This window comes from Bos indicus, chromosome 3 (genome assembly GCF_029378745.1).
Source record: "Bos indicus isolate NIAB-ARS_2022 breed Sahiwal x Tharparkar chromosome 3, NIAB-ARS_B.indTharparkar_mat_pri_1.0, whole genome shotgun sequence".
Lineage (NCBI taxonomy): Eukaryota > Metazoa > Chordata > Mammalia > Artiodactyla > Bovidae > Bos > Bos indicus.
The window spans coordinates 27,772,253-27,791,816 of record NC_091762.1 but is presented as its reverse complement, the minus strand read 5'-3'; the positions used below and the strand labels follow the sequence as shown (position 1 = coordinate 27,791,816).

At 39.5% G+C, this 19,564-nt stretch overlaps 1 pseudogene; it reads left to right on the top strand.

The window, feature by feature from the left end:
* LOC109556771 (galectin-related protein pseudogene) overlaps window positions 1-18,032 on the top strand; it is an 83,996-nt pseudogene extending 65,964 nt beyond the window's left edge.
* Window positions 18,033-19,564: the final 1,532 nt, after the last annotated feature.

Genomic DNA, 19,564 nt, shown 5'->3' with positions numbered 1-19,564 from the left:
CCTTCCAAAGTCCATGGGTGGATTTATCATGAAACTGATGAAGGTTAAGCTGTGGTGCCCCTCATTTTCTAGGAAGAACCCTAGCAATGTATTCACCTGTCATATGTTTTTGCAAAATGTGTTAAAGTCAGATATTTTAGTCACAATAGCTCAGACTGCCATCTCTTTCTTCTCCAACTTGCCCTGTTATCCAGTGGCATCAGGGTAGTGGCAGGCATTTTGGGGGGCCAGATAAGGCAAGTTCAGTTGGAAATATATTTATTTGTGTTTAATGGGATATATTTATGTGATTCCTAGTCTCTTGTATGTATAATTATTTCTAGCCATTCTGTTGTAGGAATGCCTTTCAGGAACATTCCCACAACCCACTGTGGAAACTCATCTGGTTGTCCTCTCATAAAGTGGCAGATTAAATGTTGTATCACAATATGAATGTGTGCTATGACCTTAGTGGAGGAAAATAAAGGTTTGAAATGGAGCCAGAGGGCAGTCTGGAAATTCTTTCCAGAAAATTCTTTCCAATCAATTTTAAACAAAGGATTCAGAATTCATTGACATCTACTCAAATAGAAGTTTTTTCCTATTAGGACTATATATGAACATGTAATGTCTACTTTTGTGGGTTTTGTACCACATAAAGTTATTTTTCATCTATCTGTATATGAAGTCAACGGAAATTACTCTGACATCTAAAGAGACTTGTAATGAAAAAAGAGTCCGCTAAAAGTAGTACATCATTGAGGAAGAGATCAATTGCTAATAGAAATAGTAAGTAGTTTCTTGAATTATTTAATGGTCTGATGAATGAAGAAGAGTGAGCTATATGAACATATTTGAAAAAAGTATTTGTATTTCTTTATGATTTGACAGGAATATGGACAAGGATGATATAGTTCACAATATACTGGTACAATGAGGACATAGACAATAAAAGAGTTAACAGTGAGCACCATCAGTTCAAAACCTCTCAGATTAGGCTCTGAACAACAACAAAAAACTGGGAATGCTCTGGAATCATATAGATGACAAAAATTTGCTTGAAGTTTCCAAAATTTGACTCTAATTCTAAACATCTGTGTGATGATACCAAAAATAAGCTCTGATGCACACCGAAACTTTTCTACAACATTACTAAACAAATATCATCAACAATGCTATAGGAAAGAATGATTTATCATTATACTCTCTGGACAAAATATTATAAGGTCTTTATCATATAAAGAAGTAGAGTATGGAGCCCCCAAAATGAAGAAAAAATCATTAAGGAACAAAAATATCGTGTGTTTTTTTAAATCGTGTGATGATTGTGTCATTTAAATATTTTTAAAATGTGTAATTTATGGTGATTTCTCTTATTACTTTAATAAATACTCAGCCTTGAGCTTAATTTTGTATTAGAAATCTTTTTCTTTTAAAAGACCTGTTAGGGATTTCCTGGTGGTCCAGTGGTTAAGACTTCTCTGTCCAATGTAGGGAGTGCAGGTTGGATCCTTGGTTGGAGAGCTAAGATCCCATGGGCCTCTCGACCAAAAAACCAAAACAGAAAACGGAAACAACGTTGTAACAAAATTCAATAAAAACCTTAAAAAATGGTACACATTAAAAAAAAATATATTTGAAGGGAAAAAAAAAATAGGTCTTTTAAATTATAGAAGCTTCAGATCTCCAAAGCAATAATCTGTTGAGGGGAAGCAGTTCTTGATCCGCCTATGCTTCTATTCATTTCAACTCTGGATTGATTAAACCATTACTCAGATTTTAAGGCACACAACACACACACACACACACACACACACACACACAAAGAAAAATTTATAAAATGGATGATATGAACTAAAATGAATTTTTCCGTAATATCAATCTTTCCTAACAGCACAACCATCCTGACACTCCTTCGGATTTGAGTGGTAGGATGGTATATGTGTGTTGGGAATGCAAGAAAATTAATAGGGTTCTGGAATTCAGGAATCCTCTTAGGGTTTATAAAGGGAAGGGAAAAAAAAAGAGGATCATTGCCCTAGGCAATTGTATGTAGAGAACAGAGAAAGAAAATTTACTTTGGACTTGGAGTGTCTTGGGTTTAAATCCCAGTCCTACTGCTTAAATAGTTATGTGACTGTGAGCCTTGATTTCTACATTTGTGAAAACAGGCAGAATATTAAGTGCCTTTTAGAGCTTTTGTGAAAATTAAATGCTACTACTGAAATTAAATGAAGCTATAAGGATTAAATGAATAGGGCTGTTCTAAAGAGTAAATGCACTCAGTAATAGGTGTTCTGTAAATGTTAGCTTTCTTCTTAAATATATAGAGCAGGATGTCAACTTATGCAAAGAATGTAAATTTGCTCTGGTCATAAATGTCAATGTACTTTCTGACAGTGCCATTGAATTTGTAGAGACTACATGGATATTTCACCTTTTTGCCTTATCCTGAAGTTAATACCAAATAGGACAATGACATGTGTGGGCAGTTAAAAAAAAAAAGAAATAAGAATGTCTGGTAACATAGAAAGAATTGTTTAACATACCCACTCATCAAACATGATGTAAACAATTAGATACCATTTCATCTCTCAGGTGGAGAAGGCAATGGCAACCCACTCCAGTACTCTTGCCTGGAGAATCCCATGGATGGAGGAGCCTGGTAGGCTGCAGTCCATGGGGTCGCTAAGAGTCCAACAGGACTGATCTACTTCACTTTCACTTTTCACTTTCATGCATTGGAGATGGAAATGGCAACCCACTCCAGTGTTCTTGCCTGGAGAATCACAGGGACGGGGGAGCCTGGTGGGCTGCCGTCTATGTGGTCACACAGAGTCGGACACGACTGAAGTGACTTAGCAGCAGCAGCAGCAGCAGCATCTCTCAGGTTGGCAAAGATGAAGGATAAGAATGCCTGCCTGCTATTGGTAAGGGTGTGAGTGGAGGGGTACGCTCAAAACATGGAAGGGTGTTTATAACATTGTTGAAAACAGGAGAGTTAACCAAAAGATTATTACTGTATTCTGTAGAAATATGTGTGTGTGTAGATAGATAAACACATGTATTTTAACCAAATAGAGTATGTATATTTTATGTATACATTATTGATGTGCTCTCTAAACTCAGTTTCTGACTGTAAAATGGGGATAATAACAGCACCTATCTTACAGCATCATTGTCTGGATTAAATTAAATACATAAAAAATCTGTACACAGTGTTTAGCAGTGTCTGGCACATAAGCACTTTATAAATACCATTATGTTACTCTAGGATGATGGCTAAGTCTCCTGTTATCAGCACTAGCTTAACTGTTCTTCTTTTCACCTTGGGTGTCTGCTGACCTGATTATGACTTGTCCCTTTAAGAGTAACTAGAACACTACTGGAGATTGGGTGGCAAGATGATCAGGTATCAACACATCCAGTCATCTGAAGGCAGTTGGAAAACCCCGTCTGATTGGGAATTCCTCCTGAAAGCCAGGTCTCAGGGTTCTTCTACGGATGCATCCAATTCCAACTGATACGAGAGCCGTAAGGACAGCCTTGTGAATGCCCCTCAGAGACCTTATGGCCCGGATTCCAGAGCGTTCTGGGACCTACAGACCCAAGGAAAAAGTGGGGAAAGAGCTGGTTTGCTTTCCCTCCTTCACTCACTATGGAGATATATTGCACAATTGGATGCAGCTTCTTTTTTGCATTGTGTCTCCTCTTTCCCTGATTCCTGCCTGCCTTGCTTTCTGTTTCTATTTCCACTCTTTTCCAAGATGTTCATTTCCAGAACTGCTTCTGTGCTTTCTTCTCTGGGCATCAGTCTACCACAGTATCTCCTTTCTCCCCTTTCTCTCTTCCTTCGTGTCTCTCTTGAGACAGGTCTAGTGGCCTGGTTGCCATCTGCTGCCTTTTTTTTTTTTTTTTTTTTTTTATGAGGTTGAGATCAGATGGCATCTAATCGATCGTCATGGTCTCCATGGTTACCAGGGTGACAGAGCACTTGGGAGAGACACATTCTCCAGCCTGGGGCTGTCAGACCATTCCTGAGAGGGAGAAAGAAAATAAAACCTCTTCCATCATATTTACACATTTACATCTTTCTCAAATGCAGCAGGACACAGGCCCTGTTTATGTTTTACATAGCTACCTAGGGGCTTGAGGCCAGGGAATTCAGAGTGACCTTTTTCTATCCAAAAAAAAAAGCACAAGGACAAAAGTAAAGATTTTTTTTTGAATCTCAGAATACCCCCATCCCAACTCCCCACACACAGATTATCACCTTTTTTCCTTTTGCTTTGTAATGTCTGGGCATTAATTTCTTAATTCTAATGAGGTGTTACCCTTCCAATAAATCACAGAGTAGTTCTAAAACTGACAATTGACAATTATTTGCTTCAGAAAAAGGAAGAGCCACTTATAAAATCAGCATCACTCTAACCTTTGATTAAAATCAGTGATGACATTAGTTGTGACTTGTTCTTTGGCCAAGAATTATTTGTAGTGCGGGAAGCCATTCTTCCCAAGAACAGCTGTCACATATGATGAAATGTAGGCGAAATAACCCTTCTTAATGCAAAAAGGTGCCGGGGCATAACTGGTCGGTAACGCTTTAATGCACAGGGGCTGGCCAACCCGGGCCTTATTATAATAGAATATGCTGGCATTGACGGCCCAGGTGTGGTTGAAAGAGATGTGAGAAAGGTCTGGGTAATAAGGATGTATAACTAATTGAACAAAGGCTAGATTTTTGGAGAATCTGGGAGAGAAGAAAACAACCAATCTTCATATCATTAAATAATGTTAAAACTGCAACTGGAATGCGGTCTTTGATTTATTCACACACCTTTAATGCTAGACACAGATGACCTGGGGCTATTGGCTGTTTTACTTCCTCTCCTGGTAATATTTTATGCTTCATAACACTTATTGGAAATTCTGCTCTTTTTTCATCTTTGTCAGAGAAAACTAAACTTAAAATTATGACATAGGTCCAAGGCCTATAAGTAATTATTCTTCATTTAAAGTAAAAATATCACCTCGAATGACGGGCAGTGCCTGTTTCTTCCCTTTGTCTCTGATGTCACTTCAGACCTCCTCCATCTCCTCTGTACAGTATCTTAGTAAGATTCAGATATATTCATCTGCAGTGCCTTTGGCTGTTAAGCAAATATCACACTGATATTTGAAATAGAAATGATGCCATCAATTGGAGGAGAGACTTTAATATAAAGGGGAAGTAATTTCTTGTGAACACAACCCCTCTTACTCACTTCACACTTCTGCCCGTCTTTGCTAATGCCTGCTTCTCTTCCCGCTCTGCAATTCTTCCCACCCTCCCCCTCTTTCCTGGTGACTTCTGTAGGATAGCCAGGGGAACTGCTTTTACTTTAAGTCCCACATCCTCAGAAAAGCCCTCCCCCCAGGCCCCATGGCTCAGAGACCAGTGGTGCCTTATGGTCTTGCTGATGTGTTTGTTATGGATATCTCTGGTCTCTTAAGCTCCAAAGGGGCCCTTGCTTCTGGCTCTTCCCTTACTTTCTACCTGGTTAGCCCTCATGAAGGCTTGATGAAGATGATGGCAACCTGTTTTATCTACCATAGTTGGCTTTCCGTTTTAAGGCCTTGGATCTTAGCATTCTTGATCTGCAGAGATTTCACTTGCTTCCTGGCCTCCCAGACTCTTGCATACAAACGTGCTGCTCAGAGGTGTGTTCCCCCTTGGAATGAAATGAGTCGTTTCTTCCCATCAGGACGACTGCCGCAGCATGGTGTCAACTCACTCCTGCCTTTGGTAAATTGAGTTTGTCAGTGCTAAGCCACACAGCTGAGTGAAATGTTGTGTGATGTGGGCTGTCTCCTGGGAGAGAGAAACTGGCATAAACCACATCCTAATGGGATCCAGAAACAAAGAAGCGTGAATGAAGTGTTAATTGCATTCATAAAGACATTAACAAAGGAATTAAAATGGCAGCGGCTTCCTCCTCCACTCAAGATTCACAGGAAAACATGTGACCCCAAAGAATGCTTTAACGATAATCATCAAAGTGTATTGTTTGCCCATTGCAGAGATGACTCTCCACAAATATTAACTTCTCAAAGAACAAACATTTTTTGTTCATTATCTTAAGTACATTAACTAGCAGACAGTTTAACTGTACCCCACCTCCAATTCTGTTCTCCTTCCTCGCTGCCTTTGTATGATTTAAGTTTCCAAAGAATCAAGAGGCATGTTCAATGCTGCTTCATTAACCATAAGGATGTCTGTTAACAGTTTGAACCTAATCAATCCTACAGTTCTTATTAGAGCAAAATGCTCATTATCTGGGAGATTTTTTGCTTTTTAAAGTAAAATGATGACTGGGGGTTTGTTTTGCAGTCCTTGAATATTCCAGATATCATCAGCAGTGTGGGCAACCTGGGGCTCCCTCCCTCTGCCCTTTGGCAGGGCCCCCAGCTGCTGACAGCAGGGCTAAGCTGCAAAAGGGCAGAAAGCTGCATTTGACTGAGGATGGATCACATTGATGAATATTGCGCCTGTTAATGAAGTTGAGGCCACAGATTTGGGGCCTTTTATGGTTCTTCTCACTCAATTTCACCCTCACAAACCACACCACTAATCCCAGTCGGTCATTCTGTGTATGTTTGCAACTGGTGACTCGGGGACTAGATAAAAGTAAATGAATCTCATCTAGATGACAGTGACCAGAAATCTCAGTCTAAAATGGAAACAGAACTGGAAAATGTGTTCACATAGAGGATCTCATGTAGTGCACGCTACTCCAGGAGACAAATATAGGAGATATTCCTACCCTTGTCCTGCAAATAAGAAAACAAAAACCTAGAGAAACTAAGTCAAGTCCTGGGATTAGAATTCAGGTATTTTCGATCATCTGACTGCTCTTTCTACTGCGGGAATCTCACTCTCTTGGGATCTCCTTTGATTCTCAGAAGAATCCTGTGAAGTAAGGTAGGCTGTATAAACAAGGGAGCCGATTTGCCAGCAGCCATATTAATGCAACCAGAGAAGCAGGTGCTCTGAAACCCTTGCCTAGAATTTGGCCGAACAACTGTAGTTTTCATTCTAGCCTGAGTCAACCATATTCATAGAAAGTGGCAGATTTAAAAGTGACAAAATTCTAGTCTGTTGTGTGTCCAGGCTGATCAACATGGGTCAATCAGAAGAAGAAGCTCGGAAGTGCAGGCAGCATCTTAGGAGAGCTACATTCCAGTCATCAGAATCAGACCCAGTGAGTCTCTGGTAGCTTCTATCTCTATTGAAAATATTGAGGGCATTTCTTTTTGGATATTACCTGTACATTAAATTTAAGGATATCACAAAATTCTTCAAATAAAAAATTTTGGATTCTGTGTTGCTTTGTATTAGTTGGTCTTAGTTTCATATCTATATTACCACTCAAAAATGATTGACTTCATACAAGAACACTTCATCTATAATATTGAACCCATAATCTTCAAGCAAATTTTGCTCCAGTGTAGACATACCACCCAGTTGTTCAGGAGTCTGATCCAAACATCAGTTTGAATTAATTATCTAGATGTTATTATTTAACAGTAAGTTATTAATTAATTAATTATTTGCCTAAAAATGTTGACTGAGAATGTGAAAGAGTTTGATGCTATTAATATAAGCATCTACTGATATTCAAAACACATAGGTAATCATCTAGTAAAATACCTGGTTTTTATAAATTATTTTCCTTCCATTTTGTCATTTGGATATTGAAAACACACACTCTGAGATGTCACCCAAATCCTGGAGGGGAGTGAGACTTTCAGGCTTTTATTCATTCTATTTATGTCAAAATTAAAAGAATTAATTCATACTTCTAAACCAGAATTGTGTCATTATCATACAGTGATCATTTTGATCATTCTTTTCCATTCATGGAAATCCAAATGGATGAAGTCATTTTACAAGTCTGTACTGTCCATTATGGGTAGCTACTAGTCAAATGTGGCTGTTTAAATTAAAATTAATTAAGATTAAAAATTAAGAATTAAGTTTTATATTCTAAGTGCTCAGTAGCTACCTGTGATTGGTGGCTACTATATTGAACAGTGCAGATTTATAGAACAGTTTTGTCACCATGGAAAGTTCTATTGGACAAAGTTGTTCTACATCAAAAGATTGAAACCCACACAGGCTACAGAAATACATCCCATACCCAAACATCTATTTATAGAACAATATAGTTTCAATGGGTCTTCCCAAGTGATGTTAGTGGTAAAGAACCTGCCTGCCAATGCAGGAACAAAACAAAAGTGAGTTTGATCCCTGGGTTGAGAAGATCCCCTGGCGGAGGGCATGGGACCCACTCCAGTCTTTTTGCCTGGAGAACCCCATGGACAGAGGAGTGTGGTGGGCTACAGTCCAAAGAGTTGCAAAGAGTTGGACACGATTGAAGTGACTGAGCACACACACACGCATAGATCCACTGAGAGTGACTTGTAGGACCAGGCTGCTAGGGCCTGGGCATCAGTGAGGAGGTGGCCTGCAGCCTTCTTTCTCAGAGTGAGACCTGGCCGTGAGTGTCATGAGAGAGGATGAGCCTAATCTCTAGAGAAAGGGCAGGTGCAGATGAGCCATTTCCATTTTCCACTCCTGCAACTCCCAGAACCTCCAGTCAAGACCGGCCGCCAAGTTGTGCTCACACAGAAGCCCAAACCAAAGAGCATTTTGGATTAATTTTCTGGCCGTTACTTCTTTGCAAAATCTATCTTGTGCCTTTGATTAAGGATTTTCTTTCTTTTTGCCATGAATTTAAATGAGTCTAAACCTAACAGTGTTTTCCACCAGTCATGATATTTAACATAGGCATTGTCCAACAGAAAGAAGGCTTTGGACAAGCTAGGATTATAAGAGACTGAACAGTACAGTCTGGTGTTCCTGGGCTAACATCGTTAAGTGAATGCCATTCACTGACTCTGCATCATTGCAGCAAGTAAACCTATGCACAGACTGAAGTTCTTCCTCTAAGATGGCAAAATGGGAATAATCCCCAGTGTTTGCTGCATTAGCCACTTAACCTTGTATAAACTTATAAAACTTAAAAGTACTACATCACCAATCATATCCTTTTCTCTGATGTATCATACGAGGACTATTTTTACTATATCAAGAATGAGATTGAGACGGGATGTCTTTTATAAGATTTTCAGTCATTTGCAAAAAACACATGAGATAGACAATTCTCATTGTTTTAATCACACACTTCTTCAAAGTGGGCTTATTGGGAACATATTTTATATTCTTAGTAGACTCTAAGCCCCTTGAAACTGCTAATACATATTTGTATCCCACAAGTACCTGATACAGTAGGAGTTTCTCAGAACCTTGCTTCAATTCCATTAACAGATATTGCGTTGGCAAAAAAATTCATTCGTTTTCATTTACTGAACAAACTAATGAATGAATAAGAAGATTATGGGTGACAAATTTGTCTTGCCTGGTAACTTTTAGCTAATAGCTGTAGGAAGTTGGAGGGCATGGGGAAGAGTTTCCAATTTTGAGAAGAAACACAGATCGAGAGCTTTTTGAAAGTGTATCACTTCAAAGCTTCCTTTGACTTTCCGTAGGATTATAAGGAGAGAGAAAATTTTTGAAGGTCAACTGTTTTTCAATTGATGCAGAAGAAGTTTGGTGATATGCATCTAGCCTATTCTCTCCTTTACAGAATTTCCTTTCTGACATTCTTTCTGGAAGTAGGGAATCTAAAGGAATGTCTGACTGTGTTTTGTATTGTTTTGTATTGATGCCTGAATGACACAATAATGGAGTTAGCTGACATTGAAAATGATTTACATGATTGAGCCCAAGCCCATAAACTTTTTTGTAAACGTAATGAAAACAAATTCAGAAATTAAAGTGATTGCAGGAGAACCTTGAATTCCATCCCCATATTTCTAATCATCCTTGATAAATCAGAATCCAACCCGATCTTCAACATTTCCAAGAAAACAGAACCATAGGTATATGCTAAAGGCCATAACAGGGCCTTTTAAAAATATAATAACCTCTTTTGTGTTTTAACAATGCCAGTCACCTATGTAAACACATATTGTGATGAAGCTTTCTAGGTCATGCATCTTTAAATCACCGTGACTCATATTTGTCTCTTGTTCCAACTATTTTTCTGGTTCTCTCTTGCAGAAATGGTTTCAATTAGAGCCTGGAAAGGGTTGATGCAGAACTCTTGCTCAGTGCTTGCCAACATGGGAACTGGTTTTAAACATGGCTGTTTCTCATCCAAAAAAAAAAAAATCCCCTCTTCCTGCCCTGGAGTTAAAAGAGATTATTCTCAGACAGGCGTTTAGCTGATTTTTAATGTCAAAGAAACTTAATTTGCAAACTCGTTAGAAACTCTTTAGTAAAAGCTGCCTAGTAAAACAGATGATTAATATTGGTAAGCTCCTCATTTGCATATTAATGAGTCTCCATACTCAACTAATTAAAACTGCACTGCCTGTTTGAGGACTTCTAGACTGCTGGTCTTGTTTCCATGTACAAGCATGTATTTTAATGAAAATAAGGGTTAGTAATCATGTCTGAACTTTTCTGATGTACCGTTCCCACCTGTGACACTTAGGACTCCTTGAGAGGTCATAGAACTATTTCGAAGCAGCCATTTCATTGGCCCAAAGGTCACTTTTGTTCTGGGATTTGTGTGCTCCTTGAGGTTTTGATGGGAAGAAAATTGTTGGATTATTCATGATTGAAATAATCGAAAATAAGTAAGAAAGTCGTCCCATTGTATCTCAATATTTGTTTTCCTGAAGAAAAAGAAAGTGAAGTCGTTCATTTGTGTCTGACTCTTTGCGACCCCATGGACTGTAGCCTACCAGGCTCCTCCATCCATGGGATTTTCCAGGCAAGAGTACTGGAGTGGGTTGCCATTTCCTGCTCCAGGGGATCTTCCCGACCTAGGGATCAAACCCAGGTCTCCAGCATTGCAGGCAGACGCTTTACCATCTGAGCCACCAGGGAAGCCCCTAAAGTCTTACTCTATAAATGTATCTTTCCAGTATAGTATTTTTTGATATTGAACCTTAGCTACTCTACAATTTATTCTACTTTTTACTACTTTTTAAGAATTCTAATAAAGAATTACTGGGTGGGGAAGTAGGCTAATCTGTTTCAGAAAATTATGCTTGCAGAAAGCCTAGTGACTTGGTCACAGATCCCTAGCTCTCATTGTTGAGAATACATTGCTATTTTCACTGTACACAAAACAAAACCAATGAGACAAACAAAAATACCTGTGAAAATGAAACACCTTTTATTACAGTGCCCTCAAATGAGATTCATGAGAAATTGTATTAGTCCCAACAATCAAGTGACATTGGCCAAATTGCTGAACATTTCACTCATCTATAAGAACCAAAAATAAATGTGCAATGAGTGTCTACTCTGTCCCCAAACTGAGCTAAGTGCCGCTGCTAGGTTCTTCAGTGTTTGCTGTTCTAATAGACCACATCCTGTAGTTTTGTAATCATAGGCTTATTTATTTATTTATGCTTTTTACTGGAAAACTCTCCATAGCAAGGCCTCTGTCTTTTTCATTGTTATATTGTCCAATGCTTATCCCAGTGATAACTGTGCATGTGCTAAGTTGCTTCAGTTGTGTCTGACTCTCTGTGACCCTATGGACTGTAGCCCGCCAGGCTCCTCTGTCCGTGGGATTCTCCAGGCAAGAACACTAGAGTGGGTCTCCATGCCCTCCTCCAGGGGATCTTCCCGACCCAGGGATCGAACTCGTGCCTCCTGCATTGGCAGGCAGTCTCCAGCATTGCAGGCAGATTCTTTACCATTGAGCCATCAGGGAAGCCTCATAAGGTTCTTGATGACTTAGCTTTAACCAGTCAGATGAATACTGTGAAAACTGACTTTAAAACTAGATCAAGTGGGGGAAAAGGCAGTAGCTTGAACTTTTGCTGGTGTGGATAATAGCAGCTGTGGCATAGCTCTGGGGACAGCAGTCTTGGGTGGAGTTATGTCCCGGATGCATGGCTTTGAAGGTATGATCTCAGAGTCTGCAGTGGATGTGGCATTTTCTAGACGCTTAGCATGTAAACTGTAGCAGAGGGAGCATTTCCCTTGGCAGGCAGTTTCCAAGGTGAGGTTTGGAGCCATTTTTCCTGAAGATCTTGTCTAAGCCTTGGCCATCTAGCCCTTTCAGGAGTTTTGTAGGCATCAAATTCCTTTTCTTTTTAAAACAACCAGCATAGTTTCTGTTTTCTATACTGAACCCTGATGGGTAGATTTCTTCCCAGGACTATTATGGAGTTTCCATGAAACATTTTATGTAAAAGTGACTGGCTCTTAGTGAGTATTTAGTAAGAATTTTCTTCTCTCATAATTTGTATATATAAAATCACAGATGAAACAGGTGTTTTGAGATTCTGATGACTGTCTCTTTGTTTTCAGTTGACCTATAGACACAATCTTCAATCAAAAACTTGGATTCACACCAACACACAAACATAGAAATATAGAGAGGCAAAATACATCCTTGTTTTATTCATTCTTTTAGCAAAACCTTATTGACTACATTTTAAGATCAAGCGCCTGATCCTGAACTTGGACAAATAATTTTCTCTCCCTGAGTCTCAGTTTTCTCATTTAAAAAAATGAAAATGTTAAACTATATCATTTCTAAGTTTTCTGTCTTCTTTGCTTCAAAATTGTGTGTTCTTTATATCACTAAAAAATTAACTCTCAATTTGATCTATGCATATGCAATCTCAGTTTGTCTCAGGGTTGCAGGTTTCTATAATGGTTTGGAATTACATGAGAAGGGTTGAACATTTGTTTTTAAGTACTTGTTATTTCTCAAATCAGCTAGGACCACCTCCCCCTTATCAATAATAATACATTGTCGTGACCCAGTGAATCATGGATCTAACACTCTTAAGCATAATTCTTTCCTCCCTTTAACATTTAAGAAAGCAATGTCATCATCATTGGTAACATGTATTAAACAATTACTATTTATTATGTACTTTGTATTTTCTTATGCCCATGACCTAGTGCCCATTTAACATCTACAATGCTCTATATACTTTTTTGATATGATGAAACTAAGGCTGAGAGAAGTAAAGCAAGTTGCCCAAGATCATAGAACTAGTAAGTGGCAGAGCTAAATCTTGGCTAGGTTTATTTGAACCTAAGGTCTCTTTCTTAACTACTACAATAGATGACCTCTCAATAATAATAGTGATCATGATAATAATAATAATAATTAGTAGTAGTAGCTTTGAAAATACTGATATTTTATTTATTATCTTTATTGAGCATTTAATACCTTTATTGAGTGTGTGTGTGCTGTCACTTCAGTTGTGTCCAACTCTTTGTGATCCCATGGACTGTAGCCCACCAGGCTCCTCTGTCCATGGGATTCTCCAGACAAGAAGACTGGAGTGGGTTGCCATGCCCTCCTCCAGGGGATCTTCCCGAGACAGGGATAGAACCCCCATCTCTTCCATCTCCTGCATTGGCAGGCAGGTTCTTTACCACCAGCACCACCTGGGAACCCCACTGAGTACTTACCCTAAATGCCAAATACTCTGCTCTTTTATTCATATTCTCAATTCATTCTCATAATTTACAACCTAAAACCTATTATAACCTCCATTTTATAGATGAAGAAATGGAATCTTATTGGTTTTAAGCACCTTGACCAAAGGTTCAGCTAATCATTTGTGGAGCTGGGCTGTGAGCTTAGGCAATGTGAAACCAGTGCCTTATGGCCTCTGGTAGCTTATGGCCTTCTGTTTCCTATATCGATGGGGTTGAAGGAAAAATATTGACTTTGCCTTAATTTATGGAAGATGTAAATTGTTTGCATACTTGAAAGTCATATAAGTAACAAGTACCCATGGCACTCCCCACAACTGATTCTGTTCATCTGTGTGCTCTGACACCACCAGGACTGGTGACCCCTACAGACTTGTGAGCACAGAAAGAATGGATCAAGTGGTCTATGCATGCAAGAAGTGCTATGCCATGGACATGCATCCTGCTTCTCAAATTGGTGTATGACGACGTCAACAACCCTTTTAACTATCCTTCCAGAGCTATAGAGTTTCTGACTCTGTTTCTATCAAGGTGATGGTAATTATGGGAGATCACTTTCTATTTCTGTTTTAAACATTATTTTTAATGTTTAAAATGTACATTTTTGCAGGCAGGAGGGGAGAGTATGACCATTTAAAAATCTGAATCTTATAAGTGACCTAGATGCCAGCTAAGAATTTAAGAAGGAGACAAGTTGCAAATCCAAGCAATTAATTATTAAATATTTAAAAGCCAAGTATAGTACCTCTGGGCAGAGAGGCCCTTTCCTTTGAGGAGGTAAAAACTAATTGCAAACACAGAGCTGTTGAGCAGTCACACTGTGAAGCATGGGGTGCACTTAGCAGTTATCGTCTTCTGTTGGCTGAGCCACATGAAAAGAAAGGTGAAGATCCAACAAAAATGTATTTCAAACCCCTTGGGAAATTTATTCAATAAGTCTACATGAAAAGGAATAGATGGTAATGAAAGCCAGGGAGAAAGGCAGATGGGGGATGTTTACTCTGAGTTGCAGGGAGGTTTGTGAGTTCTGAGGCTTTCAATCCCTGAAAGAGAGATCTAGCACATAATAGGTGCTCAAAAATTATTAAAATAACTAGCAAATCAATGAATGGATGGATAACTTTCCCCCCTATGTTTCAGAAAAGAGGAAATTTAATAAATATTATTGAAAAGAATACTTGTGATGGATTGAATGTTTATGTCCCTCTCCAATTCATATGTTGAAGTTCTACCCACCATCAACATGATGGAATTGAGAGGTGGAATTGGCATTTGGGAGGTAATTAGGGTTAGATAACAGCATAGGTGTGGGGCCTTGGTCTGATGGGATTAGTGCCCTTATAAAAAGAGACACTGGAGAGTTTGGCCTTCTCTCTCTCCCCCACTGCACAAAGAAGAGGTTATGTGAGAATGCAAGAAGAAGGGAGCCATCTGTAAGCCAGGAAAAGAGTCCTTCCCAGGAAACAAAGAGCCTGGCACCTTGATTTGGGACTTCTCAGCCTCCAGACTGTTAAAAATAAATGTCTGTAGTATTTGTTATGGCAACCTGAACAGACTAAGTCCTTATATATCTTTAAATATTACTCTACTTGAAGTTTTAGTCATTCAGTCATGTTTGACTCTTTGTGACCCCATGGACTATAGCCTGCCAGGTTCCTCTGTCCATGGAATTCTCCAGTCAAGAATACTGGAATGGGTAGAAGTGAATGGGAATTCACTTCTCCAAGGGATCTTCCCGACCCAGGGATTGAACCCACGTCTCTTGCATAGAAGCAAATTCTTTACTGTCTGAGCCACCTTGTAACTTGTATAGTTATACAATAGTGTGTGTGTGTGTATATATATATACACACACATACATACACACATATATATGTGTATGTATAGATTGATCATTTTAATGATTTTTTAATTAAGTAGTTAATTTGAATGTGAAATAACTTGCCAGTTGAATGAGAATCATAGTATTTTCTATGACTCAGAAGTCCATGTCCAAGAAGAAATTGGTACTCAGATCATAGGAACAATTCTAGAGCCCTACAGTCAATGTGGTGGCATAATACCAACATGTAGGCAGCATACCAAAGAAGAAATTCTAGTTTCTACACTACAGCTAAGACATAAACTCACTTTGCAGTCACTTTCTCTTCTTTTTCCTCTCTTTCTTTCTTCCTTGTATTGGACCTTTGGGACACATAACAGATAGAAAAGCAAACAGAGGCCATGGGGCTTTGAGACAGGGTATGCTGGATACATGATAACTGCCATAATAAGAGATTTCAGAGGAGACTCAAATCCCTCAGGGCCTTCTTCCTGAGGTCAAGTTTCTGGGGTTGCAGAGTGTCAGCAGACATATTTCTTTCTCTCTCTCTCTGTCCTCCTCACAGTGCATACAAACCATTCCTTAACTAGCAAAGTGCGGTACTAGCAAATTTTAGAAAGTACTAGCAAATCCTGGTTATGAGAGCTCTTGCTTCACCTGTGGGAGCAGTCCTTTCTTTGGGTATACATAGCCAGGAGCTGATAGCTTTTCCTAAAATTTATCATAAAGATGGTAGAGTAAAAGAGCAGTTGAATCCTGGGGACTAGGGTCAGATCTCATGTCTATTTCTTATTGACTATGATCCTTAGTACCTCACTTAATCCTTCTGAGACTTCCTCCTTCTCTGTAAAATGGGGCTAGTAATTTCTTCCCTACCTGCTTCAGTGAGTTGATCTCAGAAACAAATGAGGCACATTTGGATGTACAAAAGCGTTTTGTAAAACATAATACTCGATGCTGGTGGTGGGCAAACTCTGGTTTACAAGCCAAATCCATACATCCCTCTGCTTGTTCTGTATGGCTCGCAAGCTATGGCTGATTTTTACATTTTTAAATGGTTGAGAAGATTTTATGACATGAAAATTATGAGATCAGATTCAGTGTTTGTATGAATGAGTGTGTATGCTCAGCTGGTAAAGAATCTGCCTGCAATGCGGGAGGCCCAGATTCAACCCCTGGGTCAGGAAGATACCCTGGAGAAGGGAATGGCAATCCACTCTAGTATTGGACAGAGGAGCCTGGAGAGCTACAGTCCACGGAGTTGCAAAGAGTCGGACATGACTGAGCGACTAACAGACACACACACACACACACACACACACACTCTAAGAACAGCGCATATGCCAGCTTGTTTAACCCTTAAACTGTACTGTCCTGGTAACCACCATTGCACACTGCCTATGACAGAGGAGAACAGTCCATCAAAAGCTCAGCATGGAGCCTCACTAGAAACAAAAGCAGGTGAGATTGCAGTGTGGTTCTAGGAAGTAAAGTTTATTTTCTGAACCAATGTTTTGCAGATAAGGAAGCTGGTTTGAAGACTGGTCACACATGACAAATGACAAATAACCCAGTTCTTTGTCTGATAACCCAGGTCTGACCATATCTTTTCAGTGTACAAGGTCATTATTTTCACCTACTTATGCTATCAGAAATTAAAGTGATAGATTTGACCCTACCAAATCTCCATAATACAACTCAGCCATACTTGACATTAATATCAAAAGCATCTTGGAATTCATCCAAAGGATTTTGTTCTGGACGGACCATAAAGATATTGATCACTTTTTAATGTAGAGTACGGTCAGTGGTACAAATGCTGAGATGACCTTTAAAGTAGGCAATGTACTCATTTTAACTGAGCTTCACCTGTGTTGCAATGTACTCATTTATGAAACTGGTCCACCCACAAGCCCTTGAAGAGAAAGACCCACCTCCATCCAGTCCCTGTAACTGAAACAGACACTTGTTATATTAATTGCCACTGCCGATGAGCCTTGGACGATTTGCTCGAAGGCCACAGGTTTAGAGACTAGCCTATGGCTTTTGCAACGTGTCTTAAAAAGATGGGCCATGGCAGCCCCGCCACCCCGCCAGTTGCCACCCCATCGTGCTGTGCAAGAAGACGGTGGGGTCTGTGGCCGACAGCGATGCAGTGGTGAACTAGATGATGCGCATTTAAACAACTCCTTGGGCTCTCCAGTTCAAGCCGACATATACTTGCCATGACTGAGAGTGCTATTTTGTGGGCACATTAGAGGTGGCATGAGACCAGGCAAGAAAGTGTTAGTGATGGGCATTGTAAACCTCAACCCAGAGAGCTTTGCCATCAGATTGACCTGTGGTGATTTGGAAGATCCTCCCGCAGAGGTGGCAATTGAACTCAAAGCGGTGTTCACAGATCGGCAGCGACTCAGAAATTCTTGTATATTTGGGGAAAGAGGTGAAGAACAGTCAGCGATCCCTTACTTCCCATTCATCCCAGACCAGCCATTCAGGATGGAAATCCTTTGTTAGCATCCGGGTTTCAGAGTGTTTGTGGATGGACAAACACTTTTTGATTTTTACCACCGCATTCAAACGTTATCTGCAATGGACACCATAAAGATCAACGGAGACCTCCAGATCACTAAGCTTGGCTGATGTTGTTTAAACCACATCTGTTTCAGAGCATCTGGTGCCACAACTGTCTGACTGTTGGTCTGAAAGAAGTGTCCTAGCAAGGTCTGAAGACTTAAAAAGAAAACAAAAAGGCAGACTTCACTGTTTCTTCTATCTGTGCAGTTTAAACCCAAATGACTTCAGTGGTGGTTTGCCCTTAGGAAGCTGTCAGAACTAAGACACGGAGCCATCATTCCCAGAACAAAGTAATACATTTATGCTGGATTTTATTCAGACTTAACTGAAATGGATTTGTGATTTGGTAACAAGTTATTCATCTTTTCAAAGCAAGGTGATATTTAGAACAAAAGTACCAAAGACTTAACAAAGATGGCACATAGGAATCACCGCATTTCTGCACTCAAGTGGAATTGTGTAGCACAACCAACATTTTAGTCAGGGTATTTAGCATAGAATGTAGGTTGTTCAAGGTTTTTTTTTTTTTTTTCCTTTTTGCACAGCATAATGTTAACTCAGATTTTTTTAAGCTTTCTTGTAGTTATTTCTACTAAGTGTATGTGTTAGAGAATGATTAATGTCTCAGAAACAGTTAGTTATGAACTTTTGAATGTACACTTATCTTAGGTCTGGGTAGGGAAATTACCTATTACCGTCATAAGAAAGGTGATTTTCTACCTTAAAGAGTCGAGTCTTATCCTCTTACCCCTAAACTTAGGATCTCTTGATATAAATTGCTGTTAAGTGCTTTTGGGGAAACTTTGCAACAGTTCAGTAAGACTGCTTTTCAAAGTTTTTGATGATTATGTAAAATTCTATTGCTTTTTATCTTTACTGTGAATTAGCACAGTATGGCTTCCTTAAGACTAAATACTTTTCCCTAGATCTACATAATAGCTCATGGAGTTGTTATTAATCTAATTGAAAACACAGTAACAGGTAATTGCATTGACAGTTTTTAAAATGGACTGTTAATATACATTTTTAAAGGTATAGTATGAAAATGATTTGGGAATGCAATGGAAAGCAGAAGCAAATGGGCCCAAAGAACTTACTTGGAAAGAATTTATATCAACTTAAGCTGTTAGCTCTTTGTATGACTTTTATTATGTGACCCTCACCCATCCCTAAGCAATGACTTTGGAGCTTCAGAGTAGAAGATGCTTCCTACTGCGTGGGCTCTGCTGAGATAGTATGATAAGATAGGATCCAACCTAGGAAATGATCCACTTAGTTTATCTGAAAAGTTAACTCCCAGGACTCTAGGTCTTTGAGTCCAGCCAATAGTGTGAATGCTCCAGTGAAGCTCTGGGATTTTCCCTGTACTTGTGGAACTGATTAGACTGCAGGGAGTCTCCAGGAAAAGCCTGCAGTGATACATATGTCACTGCAAGGCAAGGGATGGCTGGAGTCCTAGGTGCTGGATTTCATAAACTGCATTGGCCTTGGAGAGAAGGACCCTTGGCATTGCTCTGGTCAGCTAGTGGCGGCAGGGGAAAGGGGTGCTGGGGTGGGGGTGTGAAGTCACTCAGTCTTGTCCGACTGTTTGCAACCCC